At 28.8% G+C, this 10,177-nt stretch overlaps 2 pseudogenes; both read right to left on the bottom strand.

Moving 5' to 3' along the window:
• Positions 1 to 6,637: 6,637 nt before the first annotated feature.
• LOC111614963 lies at positions 6,638 to 7,266 on the bottom strand (annotated as a pseudogene).
• Positions 7,267 to 8,070: 804 nt separating this feature from the next.
• Positions 8,071 to 8,641, bottom strand: LOC111614962 (annotated as a pseudogene).
• Between the last annotated feature and the right edge of the window lie 1,536 nt (positions 8,642 to 10,177).

Below are 10,177 nucleotides of genomic sequence, written 5' to 3'. Positions count from 1 at the left end.
TTATGACATTAATTACATTACATTACGAACATTCCTCATTTTGACAATAGTTTGGAAAGAATGTCTAATTTAAATAAATCATTGTATAATAATATCTGAAATTCTCAAACACGAATCAACTTGGGTTTTCTAATCGGACTTTTCGTAGACGTTAATTTAGGAATGTAAAGAAAATTATTTTAATTTAGAAACATCATTATTAAACTTCGAAATGTTTTTTTTTAAATATTTGCCGAAATAAACGTTAATATTAAAATCAGTGTCATAATTGTCGAAGAGTTTTTTCGCTTAACGAGACGTGTGTTCAGCTTAACACAAACTAAAGTAGGAAGTGAACAGGCGAAATTAAACTAATGTATTCGTGTTAGTACACTGCACTATAGTGCACTGCAGCGGTAGTGATGTTATAGTAGAGCCGAGCGAAAAGTGCAAATAAGCTTTATTTCACTACTTTTATTATGCTATACAGACAGAGACAAAAACGAACGCTTTGAAAGAAGTGTGGTGGTGGAAATCTCTTTGAGATCAAAAAGATTTTCAACTACACAATCCTTTTGTATTCGATAAACAGTGAGAAGATGTTGCTTGTCAAATAAGTCCAACGAATCTGGAAGAAGACAAAGAGATTTATTCTTCTGCTTGGCTGGACAGATGTTTGAAGATGACGGATCTGAAAAAGTAACACCGCCTCTGCTGTGGATTTATCAGATTTTAGTTTTACAATCCTTTAAAAAAAAATTAGATGTGAAAGTGACATTCTACTTCCAGAATAAAAGTGATCAGTTCTGCTACACTTATCTTTGTATTCTTAATGTATACTTATCTTGATTCTAGTAGATCTTGCTTCAATTAAAACTATTCAGTTCTGTAAGAGACTGAACGGTTCAGCTCAAGCTATTTTATCGTTTGGTTCTCTGCTTTCATTCTTGCTTTCCTCACTACTCCACAATGTGTGTAGCCTTACTCGGTCAACTTTTTACTGAACAGTCTGAAGTTAAAGTACAACTGAAAATCAAAATAATGATTCGCCACTTCGTCACATTCGCTAACTCGCTTTTCTGTTGCTACGAAAGTGCTCTGAGCAACGTCTAGCAGTGCGAGATTTGCGCATCCGTCACTCGTTGGGAAGTCGGAAATGCCACGGGGGTACGCTAATGAAAAAAAGGTTGGGAACCGCTGTTCTAACACATTGAAAAAAAATTTTTTAATAGGTTTGTATGTTTCTAAATATTTCACTGTGTATGCTATAAAAAATGTTACTGCAATTATGAAAGTTTCTAAGTAAAACATCTTTGAATATTCAGAGAAACCTTGCAATGACGTTTGTCTGTCAAAGACAAATTTTACTTATAAATGGGAGTATTAGGAAATTGTGAGTGCAATCAGAAAATTTCGTTCCCAACAGTTCAAAAGTGTAATGCGCATTTGTCTACTAATTTAGTAAATGCCAACGATGTCTGCCGCTTAAATAAACATTGTTCTCTCACAATAACACGATTATCGCTAAATGCTGTGGCTGGTAAGGTGAATGAGTAATCATAATATCTTTCAGTTAATGCAAAAGAAAAAATAACCAGTTGATAAAATCGAAGCTGTTGACATTGTTTCATAAACTTCGAACATATCCAACACATCAAAGTAATGCGACATTTATCAATTTCTTAGTGTTTTAAAAGAATCGAAATATCAAAGAATTAATAAAGTCGGTAAAGTTCGAAATGAAATTAAACTTCGAACTTTACATTTCGTATACAAGAAAATACATAAAATATTTTTTATAAAAACTACAGTACACTAGGCGTTACAGGTACACATAACGTTTTGCTCATCTAAATTCATCGTACAACAATCATGTAACGACAATTATAGCAATGAATATAAGCTTTATATATGCCTCTGAATTCACAGAGTTTTCTTTATACGTATTGGAATTCGCAACTGTTCACGGAGTCAAAAATATTTATATACTTATAATTCAGAAATTATGACAAAGACAAAAGCAACTACGAAAAAGGATAAAATGTTCAAATAAAAATATAAAAAATTTCCTTCAAATTTTTTTTCAAGCTAAAATTAAAATAAAATTAGTTCAAACAAATGAAATTTTTAAATGAACATAAATTAATATAGGTAAACATATGGGTAATAATATAAATAAAACACATTTCAATAAAAATTAATTACGGAAAAATCAATTTAAGTCTTATTAATAAAAATTTTTGAAACTAAATTATTAATAAAATAAAAATTTCGTGACAATAACTCATTGTTTGCAATAAATATTGTGAAAAAATAATTAATACAAAATGATCCACCTTCTTTTTTAATACTCATTAAGCTGTAAAAATAAGACTTCATCGTCTGCAAGATCTCAAAGTATCACGTCAAGTCATTAATTTAGTTTTTGTAAATTTTAAATGACTGCTTATAAATAATTAAATTGGCAGTGATATTACAACAATTTAATAAGATTAAAATTAACATATTCGGTCTTACCTTGAGTATACTCTTACGAGATATTGTAAATATCCCCCCTACGGTCATTCCAGGAGGAGATTTTTCTAGTCTTTTCCTATAGAAAATAATCTGTAGTTGACATACAAAATCAGTTATAGAATTATTATTTTTCGTAGACTCGAAAAAATGTAATAAATTCCATGTAAAAATGTTCGTACGATTATAACTGAGAATAATTGGTAATTATTTTTAATTGATCATGGAGATTTTTCTGCTTGAAGAAAAGAAGTTCAAGCTGATAGCGAAATCGATGCATCTGTAAATAGAAATAATGTTTTCGTTGAATTTATAATAATAAAAAATCAACAGAAAAAAAAATAGAAAAGTGTGAAGTAAGTTAAATCGGTTTTAATAGTTTTTTTCTGAAGATTCAAGAGTAGTATAATAATGGAAATTCTACCCCACAAAATTTACAGCCAATAAAATTCAGTGAATTTAATCAAAATCAGAAGTATAGTTCTTTGAATTGAATCAAAATCAAAAAAGTAGGAATGAATGAGATTTCAGTGGTTTCTACAATTTTTGTTTAAATTCAGTGATTACTACTTTTATTTATTTAAAGTCAATAAATTTAATCAAACCTATAAAATGTTAGTCAAAAAAAGAAAATATAAAAATAAAGTGAAACAAACTCAATAATATGTGCGTTATGCGTATTCCCACAATCTCTCATACCCTTGTATACAAATTTAAAATTTCTCATCTCATCTAAATCTTCATTCTTTAATTTTTTATTGAATCGATCAGGTGGAAAAACTTGAAATTCATTCCATTCTCTATCCCTAAGAACTACTATTTTTTTTCACCAAAGCGAGTGGATATTGATTTAATATAATATATTGGATATTCGTAATCAATTTTTAACTCGTTTAGTTTCCTCATTGGAGTATTTTGAAGTTTACCAATATTGTTTAGTTTTTTCAATGTCTCTGTTTATATAGGAAAAAATTTAACTAATATTGAAATAGTCTCATCTATCAATGCAGTAGACCCCGCTATAACGCGGAGATACGTTTCTCGTTATACGAATTTCGCGTTATAGGAATCCTTAAATACGTGATCCAATCACAGCCCGACACGTGTGAAGTTTACGGACTACCGCTGTTTGTAAGGTTTTCTTTCATAAAATTAATCGATTCTAGACTAATTTCACTTAACATTTCCAAAACACGTATAATTTTTGGGAATAATCCGTATAAACTATGCTATAAACAAAAAATTGTAGGATTACTTACAGAGTGTGCACCGTTTGACGTCGCCATTACTTAAGCTTGTTTTCGTCGCGGACCAGCGCACCAAACTGCAGCCTCTATTTCTGATGTTATTTTTCTGCGAAAACTTCGTTGAACTTTGGAGACATCATTAATATAAATAATTTTTATGGCCGTTGAATAAGAAATGTTTCTTTCACAAGAAATGTATAAAATTACAGTACTGTATTAGACTTACAGTACCTAATTTACATACTTTACAGGCGATAGTAAACAACTTACTCGCCTAAACTCTCCGTAGCGTGGCGCTGGACGGCGGAAAGTATATATATAATTATAATAAAGTTACAATAAATTAAGTTAATATATAATTATATATACAGTACCTAATTTATATATAATACTGTACAGACGATAGTAAACTCAATTTACCCGCCTAAACTCTCCGTAGCGTGGCGCTGGACGGCGAAAAGTAGTTCGGCTGCTCGTCCGCGATGACGAGTTGGCGATGACGTTTTACCGCGTTTTACGCGTCCCTTTTAGCGTCTTTATACGAATATTGTCGCAATTTTTTCGCCGCGTTATAGGAATCTACGTTATAGGAACGCGCGTTATAGGGGTCTACTGTATGTAAAAGTTTACTTTGTGGTGTACATAAAAATCTACTATGAGGTGTATTGACATAATCAAAGATATATAAATGCCCACTTCCATCCTTCCAAATATAATAAAATCTTTTCTTCCCACCGTAGTGAATTACCACCAACTCAAGATTACTAATATGAATCTCCATTTATATAGGATTATTTATTACAAATTTTCGCTAACAATGAAACAACTATATTTTTATAATTATTTTCAATAAATTCATTGGAGAACCTTTTCATTAAAATAACATCACAGCAATCGATTTTATTTTTATGTTTTATAATAAAATGTTCAGATAATTCTTGATATTTAACAACTGTTTTCCAGTCTAATACATTTAATCTTTCCAAATCATCGAGTAATCGTTCCGATATGGTTTGATATCTTAAAAGTAAATTTAAATTTCATTTTAGTGCATTTTTTCTAATAAAGTCATTATCTAAATTTTGAAATCAAGATATAGCATCTCAATCCACTTTATTTGTGTATTCTAGAATAAATTCCGAAGATAATGTTTGATGTGTAGAGATGAGTTGCGAATTAACCTTATCATTATGTTGTCTTATAAAATTTTCAGAGAGACTTTAGTGTTATGATATTTTTTTCCAGTTAACTCTATCTTTAAATTCATTAATAAAAAATTCAGACAATTTTTGTGTACGAAATATTGAATTCCAATTAACTTGTGAGATAAGCCGAGGGTACAATCTGTAGAAGGTGTACCACTTAACCGGCACAAAATCGCGAGATTCGATCTCTAACCTCTTTTCTAGGAGAGCGTTATTTTTATTGGAAATAGATGATCGTGTAATCAATCTCTTTCTTCCGTCAGGATTCCCGACACCAGTTAATCGCTTTTATATTACGCAGATTAACACGCGTATTGATTCGAGACGGAGATGATGAAATGTGTTTGATTCAGATATTAAAAAGACATTTCTACAACACATACACAAAAAAATTTAATGAACAAAATAAACAAAATAATACAAAATTAAATATGCAAATAAAGCGATTTCAAGAACTTCGAATAAAGCTGTTTTCAGAGAGAGAGCTCACAATTTCTATAATAAATCATACTACCTCTAAATTATCTTTATCTTCTTTTTGTTGTTTAGATGAATATGACTATTCTTTCTTCTTGGTCCATCAATCGCACATATTTAAATAATTTCTTCTATATTTACTCACTTACTCATTTTATGGAAACTTCTGGATTGGACTTTGGGCGTTGGCCCTCAGGAGATGATATGGAATACGTCTGTTTTCTCTTGAATTTTCTGGCGTATTCCTCGTATCATGCAAAATTCTTTTTTTTTCTCATGAATTTTCTCCAATCAGCATTTCGTATTTTTCCACGTAAACAGAGGAAAAAAAGATTTATCGAGGAATTGACAATGCCCAGAGTGACTAAGACTTTTTGTAGATAAGGGAAAACAAAAGGATGTTTCAACTTCCGTTTAAGGAAGTGACTTTTTCCAGTTTCCTTTGTTTTAAAAAATATAATCTTCCCACCAAAATCAACGAATATTTTTGTCTAAAAGTTTACTTTTTTCCAATTAAATTTTTAATTAACCGCTGGGGCAATTCGCATCTCACAAACTTTATCTTTAAATTTTCTTATAAAACGTTCTGATATCTTTTGAAATATTGAAATCAAATCCCAGTTAACTTCATTTTTAAATTCTGTTATTAGATCTTCTGTTGAATTCTCTCGTTTCGAAAAATTATCCCATTCAATAGCCTTTTTTATTCTAGAGTCTATTTATATAAGAAAAAATTTATGACCTAATGCTAATGAATGAATATTATCTTCTAATATATGTCTCTTATTATCATTTGGAGTTAATGCTAACTTGTTCGTCTTCAAAGAATAAATTTCATGCTTTTTACTTCTAATTAGATTCGTTGTTCTATATTGCTTCCTTTTATTAAATAAATAGTTCCTATATTTCTCAAATGATATTCTATTCGTAACAACACATTTCTTAATACCTTTTGGTTTACTTTCTTCTTTACCCTCAATTTTGAAAACATACATTTTTGCTCTTAATCCAACAAATTCGGTCATTATTTAACCATTATTCTCTTCTTTCATTTTTCCTAAAACTTTCTTGTTTACTCTAGGTATACCATATTGATTATTCTCAGGGTAAGTGGATGTGTCAAAGTAATCTATCATTCCCTTCATGTCTTGATAGATATCATCTGTCTTTATATGATATAACTTAGTATACTGTCTTTATATCTGTATCTTGATATTACAGTTTTATATTATCACCATATTTAGGTTTCATCACATTATAATGAAAATCATACATCAAATGCTTCGAAAGATCTAATATACTCATTCCTACATAGATAGGTTTATTAAAGCATATTTTTGTCTTATTCATGTGAATAGTGCATAGGTTTTCAGCAAATATGGTTCGATGTTTAAAGTTCGGCTTAGCGATTAATTTTTCTACTTGTTTAGCATTACAACATAACCTGATATCAACTCTCTTCCTTATATTTTCCATTGTCTTTCCAAACACAGAGTTGTTGATTAGTTTAAAAAAGTCCTTTTCGAATTCATTAGTTGCTTTGGTTCACATTTCTGTATTCAGATCGATATATTTCTTCAACTAATCCGATTGATTAATTTTAAAATTCTATGTACCTTTTTGAGTTTCATCCCCATTTTCAAATATTGTTTTAGATTTCTATAATGAATTACATACTTCTTTTTATCATATAAAGTGGTTAACAGCTTAGATTGTTTTGATTCATCTGATATTCTATTCTCTGGAGCTAAAGGAAGATCAGAATGATAATCATGTAATTCTTTGGGATATTCTAGATCAACTTCTAAAATAAATTCTTCACTATTGTTATCAGGAATATTCATCAGGATTTGCTTACTTTCTTCAAGAGAAATATCCGTTTTTCTATACAATTGATAATTAAAAGAAAAACTCTTGCGTAAAGAATTATTATATCATTTAAATCCTCTATAAGGTAAATATTGACTCGTAGCCCATTCATATAAGTTATTAGCATCTAGATACATTAAATAATTTGATTCCTTGATTTTATCATAATCTTTTATATACTTGTTATTTGCCTTTCCATATCTATTACAACATTGGGAGATTCCACCTCTTATTCCTTTTTCCAACATCAAAATAATTTCATAATCAGTTAATAAATCTAATTTAATTTTTGTTTTTCTTAGCGTAGCATACCATGATAATCCAGGTGCTGTATAATATTATGCTCGGTATAATTCATAGGTCGGTATGATTCATACATACATCTTCAAATACATATTATACAGCACCTGGATTATCCCATTCATAATTCATACATAATTCATACATACATCTTCAAATACATAATTCATACATACATAATACATAATTCAATACATAATTCAATACATAATTCAAATACATAATTCAATACATAATTCAAATACATAATTCAATACATAATTCATACATACATCTTCAAATATATTATACAGCATCTGGATTATCCCATGATAATCCAGGTGCTGTATAATATGCTCGGTATAATTCATATGCTCAGTATAATTCATACATACATCTTCAAAATTCTCAAAGATGTCTGCTAGTATTAAAACATCCGTTTTTACAGGAAGATCTCAATATTCACCCATATTTCTAATCAAAAATGATTTCCATACGTTTTATGCATGTTCATAATCTTTATCTGTTATACGACATTCGTTTAATTTACTACAAAACTCTTGTTTTGGAGGAAGTTTATCCATTTCACATTTCTTCCACAAATCCATACAGTCATAAGGATAAACACATTTTCTTGTAACTACATCTAATAGGTGATTAGGAAAAAAACTTAGTTGTTTTTCTAAACTGTTCTGTTTTCAAATTACTGGAGAGTTTATCAATACTACTTGCCATAAATTTAAATGAATCTATAAACCTAAGTTTCATTTTTCCAATTTTCTTACTAAATGATATATATCTCTCCTCATTGTTTGGTATCAAATCAATTTCCTCTTCATCATATCCAAGTTCTTTAACAAAGAATTGGGCAGCATATCCAGTTAGATTTTGAATGAATACTAGTATAAAATCAGGGTTTTTATGTTTTAAATTACAAGCATTATGTGCTGGACCTCTATACTTTCTTGTTAAATGATCATGGTCTCTAACTTTTTCATCATTATTTAGCTCCCCATTACATATATGACAGACATTAATACTTTGAAAATGTTTTTCATCTTCTGCAGTCATATTTATTGGTTTAATATCTTTATATAACTTTTCGATTTCTTCAACTTTTTTTCAACATCTCTTGAAACTTTTTTACTGCATTGGGTCCTTTATATACAACTGGTTCCTTATAGTCTAAGTATAATTTAAAAGTTTTTTTACCACATTCACATTGTATTAATTCATGTTTTTTGTTTTAGGTTTTAGTATAATCATTTTTATAGTATTCGCTAGTACAACCTTTACACCATTGAAAATAACCAGCTTTAGAATGATTATCTTTACTATATTCTTTGAAGGGTTTATGTATTTTACAATGATTACACTGCTTTATTTAATAAGGAAAAATTTTGTACAATATCTTGCTTCATAAAAAAGCTAAGTTGATAAGAACGTACAGGAAGTTGACCTCATTTACTGATGGTGTCATATTTAAAAATAAGTTACACGTGGGAAGTTAATGACTATTAATATTACAACATTAGGTTGATCTTGTTTAGTTCAACGAATACAGTCGGTATGAGTGCTACTGAAAAAATTGCTAATTTTAATTTAATGATAAGAAACTATGCAAGGCAGTGTGTTCAAATAGGTGAATTTATTGATGTAGAAGAAGAATCTCTTTTAACAAAAACTAAAGTTTGTGACCTGTATAAAATGATAATAAATGAAGATAAAAAATTGAAGAATATTCAGGAACTCAAATGTCTTTTGCTAACTTGGGAACAACTGATAGAAGACAATCGAAATCAAACAACAGGCGAGAATTACACTCTCTCCACTCAATTATCTTGAGAAAAAAATATTCAAAATTTACGAAATGCTCTGAAAAATTTAAATTTAAATAAGCTAGATTCTTGTAAAAGAGCCTTTGATATAGGAAATTTGTTAAATGATTGTTTTCAAATATTTCAGGTTAGGTACTGGCAAAATTCAGAAAAATTAACGTGGTATAATTGGTTTAAAAATACAATTAGAATAAAAATTAGTTTATCATGTGAAAGACATCTCAGAAAATTTTATAAAGATATTAGTGAATATAAGATTCTTCTTAAAACTGGTCTATCATTTCATGAAGTAAATTCTAAATTATTACATTTTTTTCGCACTATCAGAGCATTTCCTGAATTTAAACCTTCTTTACATGTAATGAGGAGAGTTTGTAATTAAACTATTACTTGTGACATCACAGCTAAAATCGTATCACTTGTGACATGCTCAGTTGTATTTTTGAAAATCGAATAAAAAGATTATTAAAATTTAAAAATGTCTTTTTTATCAATTCAACTATTAAATGAATCCAGATATTATAACCACTTAACTAAATATTTATTTCCTTTCATTTTAATTATTTTTCTATCTTATAAACTTTATCCTTCTTATCATATTTCACTAACTAATTTTTATAAAAAGTTCCTTTAATATCTTCATTATTTAAATCTTTAATTAGATGAGTAATTGGATTTTTCTTGAACACTTCAGATATTATAAATATTTCTTTTGTAAAGGAGGTTAAATAACCTTTTTTAATTGGTTGTTTATATATAGATAATGTAA

Source organism: Centruroides sculpturatus, unplaced genomic scaffold, assembly GCF_000671375.1.
Source record: "Centruroides sculpturatus isolate CEXI.00-Female unplaced genomic scaffold, Cexi_2.0 scaffold2337, whole genome shotgun sequence".
In the NCBI taxonomy this organism is placed as follows: Eukaryota; Metazoa; Arthropoda; class Arachnida; order Scorpiones; family Buthidae; genus Centruroides; species Centruroides sculpturatus.
Note: the sequence above shows the minus strand (reverse complement) of the source record. Positions and strands in the feature narration are given on the sequence as shown.